This window comes from Gopherus flavomarginatus, chromosome 4 (genome assembly GCF_025201925.1).
Source record: "Gopherus flavomarginatus isolate rGopFla2 chromosome 4, rGopFla2.mat.asm, whole genome shotgun sequence".
Taxonomy (NCBI): domain Eukaryota; kingdom Metazoa; phylum Chordata; order Testudines; family Testudinidae; genus Gopherus; species Gopherus flavomarginatus.
In genome coordinates this window covers 208,287,975-208,301,974 of record NC_066620.1, presented here as the reverse complement: position 1 = coordinate 208,301,974, position 14,000 = coordinate 208,287,975, and the positions used below count along the sequence as shown (strand labels likewise).

General features: G+C 49.0%; 2 protein-coding genes across 2 annotated transcripts in view; one reads left to right on the top strand and one right to left on the bottom strand.

Moving 5' to 3' along the window:
* Positions 1–10,287, bottom strand: part of CTSB (cathepsin B) — a 30,873-nt gene extending 20,586 nt beyond the window's left edge. Inside the window, exon 1 of the mRNA XM_050948916.1 lies at positions 10,175–10,287. The gene's annotated coding sequence lies outside the window, so the exon portion shown is untranslated. The remainder of the gene's footprint in view (positions 1–10,174) is intronic.
* Positions 1–14,000, top strand: part of LOC127048835 (squalene synthase-like) — a 235,290-nt gene that overhangs the window by 47,944 nt on the left and 173,346 nt on the right. The gene's annotated exons all lie outside the window — the stretch shown is intronic.

Here is a 14,000-nt window from a genome sequence, read left to right as displayed (position 1 = left end):
TTTCTTTGAGAGGGGAAACCATAGGAAATCCCCTGGAAGAAAACTCTGACCTTGTAAATGTTATTTCTTTTTAAGCTAACCCTTCTGATATCTGCACTTTCAGTGGGACACAACTTGAAATCTAGGTGCCGTTTCACAGAGAAATTAGTAGTTTCAGATGCTGCCCCCAGATCCCCTTCTAGTTTGTGGTTTTTAGTCACGTTTTCCTGTACGGTTAAGATGTTTCTCTCCCCGTTGCTTTGTGAGAAGACCTACACAAACAGGGAAAACTGACTGCGGGGGGGGGGGGGGGGGGGGAAGAGAAGTGAAGAAGGAGATAGACTGTGAAACTGACAATACACAAAACAGTCAAACTCACAAATACTGACAAGAGAAAAATATTCTATTTGCCACTAGTCACTTTTAGCTCTTGGGAGTTACTCGTAGGAATATTTTAAACACTAGTGTGATTTTTAAACTGTAAACATCCTCTAATTACATATGGTAACCTGATAAACACATGTTGCCAACCCCTGGGTTAGCCTCTTTCAGAAGTGGGGTGCAGAGTCTTCATTTATTCACTCTAATTTAAGGTTTCACGTGCCAGCAATTAACATTAACATTTTTAGAAGGTCTCTTTCTATAAGTCTATAATATATAACTAAACTACTGTTGTATGTAAAGTAAATACGGGCTTTTAAATGTTTAAGAAGCAGAGCCCCTCGGATCGGTGGCCAGGACCCGGGCTGTGAGAGTGTCACTGAGAATCAGCTTGTGTGCCGCCTTCGACACGTGTGCCATGGGTTGCCTACCCCTAGGCTAAGCTGTACTGGCCCTACCCAATGCCCAGAAAGGAGCATTCCTCATGATCCTCTTTTAGATTATGCTGCAGGAGACAGAAGTGCAGGAATTCTACACCCAACCATAGCTCCCAGTAGCCATTAAAGGTGCAACACTTTCTTAATTACATCCCCTGCCACCTCCCAGAAAGCCTCCTTATACCAAAAAAAGGAGTCAAGCCACTGGCAGTTACAGGTGGATACTTTGGCCAAATCTTTAATAGATTGCTTAGCCGCTATTTCCCAAACAGTAAGCTTCCGTTTAGATCCAAGGTCACCTGACTAGAGAGCCCATCAATGCCAACTATAACAAGCACAAGTCAGTCAATGCCTCATCTACATTGTACTTTCCAGATCCCCTTCTCTACTTCAACCACCTCCTCCTTCCACCACTCCAGCCTGCAGAGGTACAGATGGCCATTGAATAACTATACTATCTCTTAGCTATTGCATTCAGCATCACTTGCTAGTGAGAGCCACAGGGCTCATTTCTCCCCACCTCCAATCACCGTTGGGCAAGGGGGTTCAGAAGGCACCAAGAAGAAGCTGCCTCACATGCTAGATCTGCTGCTGCTGCCAACAGAATGGATAAGCATTTCACTGCTTTTATGTTAGCAGAAACATTCAGCAAGCCGGTAATAATGTCATTAGGTTTCAGAGTCAACACCTGGGCTGAATATAGGCGTGTTATGGGCTCAATTCACTAATACCCTGCGTCTCAAGTAGTAATTTATGTCAGTGGAAAGGTAGCATAACTCACTATCAAGTCGTTTTACACTCACTCACCACTGACGTAAGTGGCTAGGCCACACAGGGTAATGCTGAATCAGATCGCCAGCGGCTGTAGACCCAAGTGAGCCAGCGCTGCACAGAGTCAAATCCCGATGGCTTTCTTCGCAGCCACAAGAGCTAGAATCTTACATAGAATATTAAATTCTGCAGAACCGTAGTCTTCTAGGATGGGTCTGACAAAAACATCCAGCAGATTGCTCTAGCTCAGAGAGAACGTGTTTAACAGTCTTTTTGGGAGGCACGGGTTAGACAGGCTACCATTTCAGATGCAGGCTACCCAACACTTCTGTTCTGGTGCTGCAGGCTGTGGTGCCATCCTATGGAACAACTGCTGTATCAGGCAAACTTTTGCCAAATTCTTAGTTGAGAGAGGCACTGCCTGAGGGCCAGATTTTCCAAGGGCTCAAGACAGCACAACTTGGATCCCAGAGTTTCAAGAGCTTCACTCCCATCTTAACAACAAGGAGTTTGGTGGCACCTTAAAGAGTAACAGATTTATTTGGGCATAAGCTTTCTTCGGATGTTTATGACCAAATAAATCTGTTAGTCTTGAAAGGTGCCATCGGACTTCTTGCTGTTTTTGTGGATACAGACTAACACGGCTACCCCTTGATACTTGAATCTCATTTTAGGCACTTAAATGAAGTGGCCACATTTTCAAGAGCGACGCTCATCCACATCTCCCACGGGTGCAGAGCTCTTTGGAAAAAACTGGCCCCAAGAGCCTCAAGCATGCGTGTTAGCCTAAAACTCAGTTCTAATCAAATATTCCCTCTGCAGTCTTGAGCAGGTCTCTGAACTGCTACTGTAAGAGGAGGCTGCACGTACTTTCCTACCTCAAAAAGGTCAGAATACGTAACTGGCCTTTTTTCCCCCAGCATTTAAGATATAAAAGCGCTTTGTAAATTGTGGGGTTCTGTTTTTAGACGGTGGGACTCAAGGACAGGTCTACGGAGTTTCAGTTTTAGTTGACAATACTTTGTTTGTACAAAATCTGAGACAGAGAAGCTTGTGAATTGGTATCAGATTCTGCAATCTGACACACTGAGGTAGAGAGAACATTGCTCTCCAGTGAGCCAGAACCAAATTGAAAACAAATACACACTCTCTGCATTTAAATTCGGTCCGCAGCCAGAGGCTACCTCTTCACTACCCGCCGTATCGGCGGGTAGCAATCCATTTCTCAGGGATTGATATATCGCGTCTCATCTAGACACGATATATTGATCCCCGAACGCACTCCTGTCGACTCTGGAACTCCATCGGAGCGAGCGGCGGTAGCAGAGTCGACAGGGAGAGCCGCGGACATTGATCTTGCGCCGTGAGGACAGTAGGTAATTCGATCTAAGATACTTCGACTTCAGCTACGTGAATAACGTAGCTGAAGTCGAAGTATCTTAGATCGATCCCCTCCCCTAGTGTAGACTAGCCCAGAGAGACAGATTTTAAGCAGCCTGATTCTTCTACTGTATTTGTTCAGCAAAGCAATTCGGTACTTCGCGCAATTTTTTTTTTAAGAGACAGCCCACACGTATCAGTGAGTCAGTCTGGCAGAAGAAACTGCTGCTACGGTTCTCACAAAAATCAAATAGCAGAACGTTCACTGAAGTCTTCCTGCCAGTTTTCCCACACACTAGCCTGGGGCATAAAGATCCTGAAGAGGCTTTAAGTCTGTTCAAGATGAGAGGCAAAGCAGAAAAGAGGACTCAGCTAAGCACCAGTTTCTGTGCCCAATCCCCCGCACCCCAGGTGTGGTTGGATTACACACTGAAGTAATGATTAGTACTCTGAACTGCCCCAACCACTTCCTCTTCTCTCTGCACAGTTTTCTTTTTTAGTTGCAGTTGATCAGTTTCTCTTTTATCAGCTGGTATCACACCCTAAAGAGCAGGAAATTCAGAGCCTGGAAGGGTTTCTCCCTTAGATGAAGGATTGCGGGTGTCCCGAGCACAGAGCTATTGACACTTGCACTAAGCAATGCTCAGGACTAGACTATTCTACAAATACTTACCGTATATAGGTTTCAAAGTAGCAGCCATGTTAGTCTGTATCCGCAAAAAGAACTGGAGTACTTGTGGCACCTTAGAGACCAACAAATTTATTGTAGCATAAGCTTTCCTGGGCTACAGCCCACTTCCTCGAATGCACAGAATGGAACATATATTGAGGAGATACATATACACATACAGAGAGCATGAAAAGGTGGGAGTTGTCTTACCAACTCTGAGAGGCCAATTAAGTAAGAGAAAAAACGTTTGAAGTGATAATCAAGATAGCCCAGTAAAGACAGTTTGATAAGAAGTGTGAGAATACTTACATGGGGAGATAGATTCAATGTTTGTAATGGCTCAGCCATTCCCAGTCTCTATTCAAGACTAAATTGATTGTATCTAATTTGCATATCAATTCGAGTTCAGCAGTTTCATGTTGGAGTCTGTTTTTGAAGCTTTTCTGTTGCAAAATTGCCACCCTCAGGTCTGTTACTGAGTGACCAGACAGGTTAAAGTGTTCTCCTACTGGTTTTTTGAATGTTATGATTCCTGATGTCAGATTTGTGTCTATTTATTCTTCTGTGTAGAGACTGTCCGGTCTGGCAAATGTACAGGGCAGAGGGGCATTGCTGGCATATATCACAGTGGTAGATGTGCAGGTGAATGAGCCCGATGGTACAGCTGATGTGACTAGGTCCTATGATGATGTCACTTGAATAGATATGTGGACAGAGTTGGTGCTTCTGAACATTTTACCTATTGTCTTAAGATGGTAAGCGCTATAGGAGATGCTCCCTACTTTACTATATAGCATCTACTACAATGCTCCCTGCTTTACTAGCTCTGTGAACGACTATAATAGGAATATAGAAGAGTTCCTCCATAGATGTAAACTGTCTACCTCTTCTGACAGCACAGGTAACCTTTACAATGCAGAACAATGCCCTGATGTCTGATTCTGCAAGGGAGTCAAAGTATAATGCTGAGTTGAGAATTTCACCACTTGGCTTGAAAGGGCAAAGTGATAATCTCACATTAAGACACAATTAGGGCCCAGTGGGAGCCACAGATTTAAAAACCCAGAAACTCTGCAGACTGAGGAAGTCCCACCCCCACCCCCAGCTCTCTCATCCCTGGTCACAAGTTTAATGCGTGTCAGAAGCCTCCAAAATGGTTATTTCACTTCCAGCTGCATTAAGGACACTTCAGACATGTGATCAGTGGTTTCATTTTGTGTCACACCATCCAATTTGAAATCCAGATCCCTCTAGGAAGCTGGTCTCTTGAAAACAGGAACAGATACTTGGACCCAGAAACTTGTCTTCAGCTCATGAGACTAGTCCTGTAGTGTTTCCCATCCACCTAACCATATTTCAACTACTTCCCCAATTGACAAGAGATTTGGAAGGGGCATACAGAGCCATGTCTATTTCACTTAACTATCCAATGGAAATGAGAGATCCAACGCAGGCAGCATGTTATGCTGATGCGATTTAGAGGACTGAAGAATGCAATCCTCCCTCCTGTACTGCTGTACCATTCTGATTTTGTGGAAGGTAGTGGTATGTCTCAATCACTGCAAGACACAGCCAAAAATGAACCTAGTTCTCACTAGATGCTGGAGTTTCAGCAACTATACACTCACAAACCAATAGCCAGAAAGCCTTTCCACATCCCAGGGCAGGAGTGGTTAGAGCAGAAACTGGACACCTGAGCTCCCAGGTTCTCTCTCTGCCTCAGACCTGGAGAAGTCACATCAGTGCTTCAGTTTACCTATCTGTAAGCGCTACAATACTCTCCCTCTCACAAGGGCTTACTACTCATAAAACACTTCTATATCCTTGAGCAGGAGGTGGAGATAAATCACTTCGACCTCTGAGCTGTAATAAACCAAAAGGTTGGTCTGGGATTGTACGTACTTGAAAACGAAGTCTGGCATCTCCCTGTAACTATTTCATTTATGCCAAGTACACAAATCTGAACTTTGCCCCTCAGTTACAGCTGTTGCATTAGTTGCCAATGTTTTTTACATAACGCTAAAGCCATGACAAAGCCAGCATATACACAAAGAAACACTGCTTTGCTTGATGAACTGCCAGCTTAACTTGGAAACTCATACTGTTATGAAGCAGCTACCAGACCCAATTTATTGTATCCATTACTGCATCATCACCAAAGGTTAACAGCTTTAAACTCACATCAGCCATATCTCCCCATCATTCTTGCAAAACTCCATCTGTTATGGAGGCTAGAAAGTTAGCAAAATACTCTTCTTTGCAAAACCGGATGCCACTCACAGATCTTGTCTAAACAGTGTGAGACTTTGTTTGATGTTAAAAAGCTGCTTCTCTTTAAAACAAACTCTTGTGAATGAAAACAGGCTTTGTACGAACCAAATTAAATGTCAGATTCTTACCCAAGACCTAGATTCCAGTTGAACATACTGGAACACTTACAGAGGAACTGCTATTAAAGACTCAGGCAGCAACTCACGGCTACTTGAAGCAATGTCCTTTAGGCAAGAATGGAGACTGGCCCTTTCCAGTCTGTTGATTAGTGACATCTCAGGGGCATCTTAAGAAAACCTGAACATTGAAGCATGTGACTCTAGAAATTCCACCCTGCTGCAGCATTTAGGTTAGTCTCTTAAACAGTTATTAAGCAGAACTATCTTCAGGCTATAGCCAGGGTCCCAGACGCTTGGTGACTCTAGAAGTTCACCTACCTTTCCCGCTGCCCCTCAAGAATTAACTAGTTTCAAAGCCAGTTCAGCTAAACTGGGTTCATAAGCAGTTGGAGCCTTGGCCTAGAAGAGGCTTCCATGTGGTCTGAACAGTTTTCGTGGAATCAATTACAAAATCATTAGCTGACCTGCATCTACACTACAGATTTCTGCAGATATAGCCATGTGAATCAGGCATGAGTCTTGACAGACATACCTGGGCCAGCAAAAGCCCCTAGTGTTAGACACAGCCACACCAGTATATCTGTGTGCACACTAGAAGCATGCTGCCAGTATGATATACCAGCATTCCTACAAAAGTGAAGCACTCCTAATGTAAATTTAGCTTTAAAAACTGATTGGTGTTTTTGGCAAAGTTAGCCTGGAGTAGCCCAGTCTCATGCATTCAACAGCACTTCAAGCCAAAGCTGTGCAATCAGGTCCCCATGTTTTGGATACACCAGACCGAAAATATGTTGCAGTACTGACTGGCTGTGCACAGTTAGTTTGGGACTGCATGAGGCAGAGGAAGACAGTCCCTGCCCCAAGAATTCTACCTGGCAGCTCCTATGATGGCATTTCAGAAGTGATTCAGTCTTTCACAATCCACAAACGTACCACACATTCAGGGGTTAACACTCCCTTTCCTCAGGCCTTGTGTACATTAGGGGATAGCTGGATTAGTGCTATAGCAGAGGCGCCGCAGTGGGGTAGCCTGTGTGGTGCAACACATCTACATGCACTAGGGGGATTGCACCAGGATAACTACACCAGTGACTGAAGCCCTCATATGGGCATGGCCTCAACTTATCCAGACTTTTACAGCTGGATTCCTGCTGAAGGGTGGGACCAACATCAGGAGCAGATAAACTGTACAAGGGCTACCCTTGGGCATGTCCCATTGGCTGCAGAAAGCTTGTGTCTAATCCTTCTTAGAGCATAAGGCAGCAGCCACTGTTTTTAATCCTGTACACCAGATGGGAGCAATGCAAAGGCAACGAACCACAGGGCGGACAGGAGGAAGCAGCTGCTCCTGTGTCATTCCTCTGCTAAAGTGAAACTCTTAAAACCAGCGTGAGATTAAAAACAGGCAAGTCAGAAAAGGTGAACAGCCAACTAGAAGAAAGAAGCTTCTCCAGGAGTGGCTGTCTCCAAATTGGGATCTGATTTTACTGCACCAGATTGGAAAGTGGACTTCAGACCTTCTTCACAATCAGCATTGATATTTACCAATGGGGGAGGCATCCAATTCAATCAGGCAGGTAGATTTGGATAAGGGGCATGGAGCACAAGATCAAGTGACCACAAACAAGAGGGGACTTTGGCCTGGAGCGGCACCCTCCTCAGCTAGCATAGAGCCCCACCATGCAAACCAGGGCCCATGTTCGGCTGTCACAGGAATCACCCGACTCCATACTCATCACAAAAGGACAACCCTACGTTTTAGCTCTAAAACCAATTGGTTGTATTTATAAGTAAGGAGTTTGGCCAGTGTCAACTGCTGGTGTTTGCAAAATTTGTCAGATAATATCAGCCTCAAGGAGCTACACCTATTAGTAAAAAACACTTTGGCAGGTGACTGCTAAAGATTTTCAGGACTAGCACCAGAGGTGATTCATTGCTAGAGTTTCACAGTGGAACTTCTTTCTCCTTCTACCAGTTTTCTATTTAGTTTCTTTATTGATCTTTCCACCATCTTGCTGCCAAAACACAATATTCATAAGAGCCGGCCCTAACTTAAGTCCATTTATTAAAAACACCACAGATTCTGCTCTCTGCAGTTCCTCTTCCTTTGGTTGCCTGTTCTGCAAACTTAGAGGGATCAGAACTGCTACCTGCCCCATCCACAATTTATTCACATGGCCCTGGTCCCCCTCCATCAGAGTGGCTTACAAACATTAGTTAACCTTCACCATTACCTTGTAAGCTAGGGAAGTACTATGCCCGTTTTAGTGGTGGGTCACAGAAGTGTGGAAGTTAAGATCACCAAAGGTGTTTATGTTGAAATCAATGGCAGTTAGGTGCCTAAATAGCTTTGAAGATGCTGACCAGAGATTAAGGGCTTGATCTTCTGAGGTGCTCAACACCTCAAGGTCCTACTGAACTCAGTGAGAACTATGGCTGCTCAGTAATTCTGAAAATCAGGCTCAAAGTGACATGCCCACGGTCACACCAGACGCTCTCAGCAGAGAAAAATCCACATCTGCCAAATTCCAGTTCAGTGCCTCAACCACAAGAGCATCTTTCCTTTCTGTGCACTGACTGTTTATCCATGCACTACACCAGAGACATTACCAACAATACCACAGACTGCAAAATTTCTGCAAAACCCCAGTATTAGCAGAGATCTTACTGCTGCCCAGAATTGTAGCTGCCTGGCAACTGTACGCTCCTCATGCCCTCCAGACAAGGATGAAGACACTTAAATTCTGTAGTGAGCGGGTCGAATCTACAGAATCTCTTTTTGCTGACAGTTGCTGCACCTAAAAAAATACCTGGAACAGGCCAACACAGAATTCATAAGGGGAATGACTTCCCCAGAAGGAAGATCAGTCATCTGGGGCTCCCTGGAAGCCATGATTTGTTCACACATCTGCAGAGGTACCTGGTTGCATGTTCACTGCCACCGATCAAACCTGCTGCTAGAAAATCACTTCCTGTAAACAACACAATACAGACCTTGGCTATACCTAGGCCCGCAGAAGGCAGCTCAGCACCAGCAAACGGAAATGTCTGTCAATACCATCTGCAAGTTCCGGAGCAGAGGGGCTACCCCAGCTCTGCAGTCACTACCTGGGCCCCAGCAGGAATCTGGACTCATGGATCAGAAGCCAGAAGGGGAAAAGGCAGTAGCAGAGGCTGTGTGTTCATGGGGTACGATATCCATTTGCTAATACAGACACCTCTGAGAGGCTAGACCTGTGCCTTGCGGGGAAGATTAAACAAGGCAAGAAAAGCCCCTGAATCACATTTCCTGGTACTCCAGGATGTTTGCACAATTTGAGCCAACTCCCCACTAGTCTCCTTATTTCCCTTTCCCACCGGGGAAGGACAGCCAGGGAAAGTCCACTGCTAGGGGACAGAGGAAAGCCCTTACGCATCCCCCTGCACCTCCAAACATGCCCCTCCATCCCTCCACAGCTCCTCTCCCCTCCCAGCCCCCAACAGCTCTTTGTGGCATGGGACAACAGCCAACCATCTCCCCCCCCCCCAACACACACATCCTCCAGCACCCTGCATCCTCCTGTCCTGCACACACCTCACCACCACCACCATCGGAAACCGTATCCACAGCCTGCATGGGAATCCCTGCAACCCCTCCCTCCATGATCTGGCCCAGCTGTTCCCCCCATACCAAACTATCCCTCTCCATCCATCCTGCCCCAGATCATCCCTCCCCGGCCCCAGACAAACTGCCCCTCCCCGATCCATCCTGCTCCAGATCATCCCCCCCCCGGCCCCAGACCAACTGCCCCTCCCCCATCCATCCTGCCCCAGATCATCTCCCCCCGGCCCCAGACAAACTGCCCCTCCCCCATCCATCCTGCCCCAGATCATCTCCCCCCGGCCCCAGACAAACTGCCCCTCCCCGATCCATCCTGCTCCAGATCATCTCCCCCCGGCCCCAGACAAACTGCCCCTCCCCCATCCATCCATCCTGCCCCAGATCATCCCCCCCCCCGGCCCCAGACCAACTGCCCCTCCCCCATCTGTCCTGCCCCAGATCATCCCCCCCCCCCCCGGCCCCAGACCAACTGCCCCTCCCCCATCCATCCATCCTGCCCCAGATCATCCCCCGGCCCCCCTCCCCCATCTGTCCTGCCCCCTCCCAGGGCACAGCCCCCACTTACCGGAGGAACCTCTCGCTCTCCGGCCCCTGCCTACAATCGCCGCAGCCTCGCGGCACCTCCCTCCTTATCTGCAGGCGGCCCCCGCCCGGCGCTGACTCACCCCACGTGCTCCCCCCCCCCCCCCCGGCAGCCCGCAGCCCGCAGCAGCACCGCCTGACCCTGCTAACGTGTCATGTGACTGCGCCCCCCCCCCGCGTCATGTGACTGCTTTGGGCGGCCACCCCTATGACGTCATTTTCCCTCCCCTCGCCCCGGGACTGGCGGGCACAGCTAGACCTTTCCCAGGTGCATCTCTCCCGCCGCCCGCCTGGGGGGTAGGGGATGGTGCACACATGCTGGCAGCACAGCCCCGGCTCCCAGCGTCTCTTCTGGGGCCTGCACAGCCACCCCCCTCCCGCCAGGCATTGCACGGGTGCATCCCTGCAAAGCCCCCCCCCTTCTCCAGGCATTGCACGGGTGCATCCCTGCAAAGCCCCCCTCTCCCCCTTCTCCAGGCATTGCACGGGTGCATCCCTGCAAAACTGGACCCCCCCCACGCACACCCCTTCCAGGTGTTGCGAGGATGCATCTCTGTAAAGCCACCTTCCCCTCCCCTTCCAGGCATTGCAAGGATGCATCACACAGAACCTGGTGACAGATAGAACGTACAGTCCTCTGCGTAATGATTGCCAGCTTTACAGTTATTATATGATAAAGTATCCCAGCCATTACCCTCATTTTCCAGGCACGGCGCTTTCCCTAAGGTCCCACAGCAAAGGCAGGCATAGAATCTATGACCTCATGCTTCAGAGGACTGCTCAGGCCCCTGGACCAAATTCATTTGCTGTGCAGGGCAAAGTCCCCGTTTATTTTTGCAGCCGTTGCTCCTAGCGACAGCCTATCTCCCATGCCCCCCACAGCCCTGTCCTTATGTTTATATGCCCTGAAATTACACAACAGAACATTCATGCAATCACAACAGTCACAAGTGGAAAAGACTGACCAGGTCATTTGGTTTATTACCAAAGTGCACTAGAGTAATGGGCCATCCTTAGGGAAAATGACACCCTGTGCGAACTTGTATTTTGGTGCCCCTGGCTCCTGTGGGCACGGCATCAACCCATTGCCCTGGCTCCTGTGGGTACATCTCCATTGTCTCTGGCCCCAGCAGGCTCATCAGGCTTCCTGCTCCCTTCGTCCCTGCACTGTGGCTCATTTGCTCCTAACCCCTGTACTCCCCTCCTGCACCACTGGTCCCTGCTCTGTGCCCTCTTTGCCCCAACCCCTGCACTCCCCTCCTATGCCCCAATCACTTCCGCTCCTGCGCCCCAACCCTGCACCCGCGCAAACTGACCTGGATCCTAGAGGGCTGTGAGGCGGGGAGTGAGGAGCAACGTCAGGGCTCACTGTATCCAGGTCACTTTCCCCACCTGGGCTGCGTAAGGGGAAGGCTGACCTGGAGAGCAGCAGCTCCTGATGCTCACCTCAGAACACAGCCCAGGTGGGGAAAGTGACCTGGATGCAGGGAGCCCTGGCGTTGCTCCTTGTTCCCACCCTCACAGCCCTGTACAGGGACCTGGAGTAACTCTGATGGGGGTTGGAGTGCGGAGTATCTACGCATCATTGCTCATCCCCCATCCCATGTTCCTCCACTAGGAGGAAGCAGGGAGAAATCTGGGGGGGCCCCCACACGGCACTGCCCTGGCAGCTGAGATCAGTTTCTCACACAACTCCGGCAATGTACACTTCCACCCTGCTGCATGGTGCCCCCTGATCACGGCACCCTGGGTGGACACCTGGGTGGCCTACCCCTAAGGCCTCCTAATGTGTAGGATGCGGTATTAGGGGCTGGCTCAGATACTCAAATGGATTTAGGCACCTAAATAGTTTGGAGGATCTGGGCCTGTGCTTGTCTCTTTCAACAACAGAAGGTGAGCCAACAAAAGATATTACCTTGCCCCCCCTTGTTTCTCTAAGCAAGGATGTCACTTTTGAAACTAACACTTTTAACTCAACTTTATTTAGTTATTAAAAAAACTAATTATGTGTATAGGTATGTGTGTTAGAAACACCCAGAAAAGCAAAGCAATCTATACACGTAAAGCAATCAAAGTCGGTCTTCTAAATGTATATAACTCACTTCAAAATTCTACACACACCAGGCTGATGGAGTGGGAGAAAAGGGGCCCGCGGAGGAAACCAGTTAGACAATTGCTTATCTGGTGTGGATAAAGCAACAGGAATCCTGCCAGATACAAAAATCAGAAACAGCTCATTGCTCATAACTGATATTTACCTCTTATGTTTGTTTTCCCTAACAGTCTTGTTTATAAGTATTTGTAATTGTGTTATATTAATGCTGTGGTTTTAAAAGTGTTCTTATTATTAACTTTTTGCTTGGCAGGGAAGAGGTTCTAGTGGAAACTCTGCCTTTAAGCACAGAAAAATTGAGGGGATGCAGGAGGCAAGGATGTATCAGCATATGTACATTATATGTGATTATATCATAACCTGCAAAGTTGGGGCCAGAGGAGCAGAAGACATAATGGCACATATAGACCTCGGGAAAGCTGGGGGGAAGCTAACTGCTCAGTAGCAAATGATGTCCCTGCCTTTGACGGCTGAGCTCCCCAGAGAGAGAGTCTGGGCAACATACTGTGAAGCTCTTGTTGCTATGCCCAGCCAGTTTGAACCAGACATTGAATAAAGCAGAGCTCTTGCAAGCAGGGCCGGCTTTAGGAAATGTGGGGCCCAATTCGAACATTTTCGAAGGGGCCCTGGCAGGGATGACTAAAAAAAAAAAAAAAAAAGTTTCTTCCATGTATTATTTACTTTCCATAACTATATAAATAATACAATTATATATTATGTACATTGCATCATATATGCTGTTGATTGGTTATTAATGACTGCCGTTTCACATGTGTGGGTCCTCGCCACTCCCTGCGGGTGTGCACATGTGTGGGTCCCAGCTGCTCCCTGCCCCCCTCATTGAATCAGGTGTGCAGGGTTACTGCCCTGCGAACTGCAGGGCAGCAGTGGACATGGGGCTAGTTGGAGCAGGGCAGGGGCTGACTGGAGGTAGGGTCTGGCTGCAGGCAGGGCAAGGGGTGCGGGGCTGGCTGGAGACAGGGGTGTGTGGGGCGAGCTGGCTTCAGGCGGGGCGATGCAGCAGAGGTTGGGAGGGCTGGAGACAGAGGAGTGCAGGGCTGGCTAGCTTCAGGCAGGTGGGTGCAGCAGGGGTTGGCTGGAGACAGGGCAGGGTGTGCGGGGCTGGGTGTGGTCAGGGTGGGCAGGGGTGTGTTGGGGGCTGGCTGGCTTTAGGCAAAGCCACAGGGGTGTGTGGCAGGAATTGGCTGGAGACAGAGCAGGGGGTTTGGCAGGGGCTGGCTGTGGGCACAGGGTGCAGAGCTGGCTGCAGGCTGGGGGGGAAGGAGGGCTGGTGCGAGCAGAGCAGGGGGTGCAGCAGAGGCAGCTGGAGCCCCAGCCCTTTAAGTAGCCCCCAAGCCTCCCGCTATCCCAGGGCTCTGAGGGTTATTTAAAGGGCCTGGGGCTTCCCTGCTTCTACCCCGCCCTGGACCTTTTAAATAGCCGCGGGAGCCCTGGGGAATGCATGGGGGCGGCGGGGCTACGGCGACTATTTAAAGGACGAGGTAGCAGAGGCAGCTGGAGCCCTGGCCCTTTAAATAGCCCCTGGAGCTCCCCGCTATCCCAGGGCTCCGAGGGCTATTTAAAGAGCCCGGAGCTCCAGCCGGGAGAGCAGGACTGCAGGGTAGGGCTTGCCGCGCTCCGTCCGGAGCTCCAGCCGGGGCCACGGTGCTTGCTGTGCTCCAGCCGGGAGAGCGGG